At 26.1% G+C, this 234-nt stretch overlaps 1 protein-coding gene across 2 annotated transcripts in view; it reads right to left on the bottom strand.

The window, feature by feature from the left end:
• The window catches only part of LOC102671687 (metabotropic glutamate receptor), a 105,958-nt gene that overhangs the window by 35,427 nt on the left and 70,297 nt on the right, over positions 1-234 (bottom strand). The gene's annotated exons all lie outside the window — the stretch shown is intronic.

Here is a 234-nt window from a genome sequence, read left to right as displayed (position 1 = left end):
GATCATTTAAAAATAAATAAGATAAATAATGCGATTTTTTTGTCGTTTCTTGAATTCGTAAAACAGTTCAGTAAATTTTTCAAGCTTCTTTCGATTCTGTTTCCCAAAAGGCAAGCAAAAATAAGATACGTCAATTTGCATAAAAGTTTTTTGAATAAGTGAACTTTTTTATTGGAATTAATTTCGTATTCTGATATACGATTTATTCGCTGAAGTTTGATGAAACGATTATTT

This window comes from Apis dorsata, unplaced genomic scaffold, assembly GCF_000469605.1.
Source record: "Apis dorsata unplaced genomic scaffold, Apis dorsata 1.3 scaffold_1, whole genome shotgun sequence".
NCBI classification, from domain to species: Eukaryota; Metazoa; Arthropoda; class Insecta; order Hymenoptera; family Apidae; genus Apis; species Apis dorsata.
The sequence above is the reverse complement of the archived record's forward strand: the minus strand, read 5'-3'. Positions and strand labels throughout refer to the sequence as shown.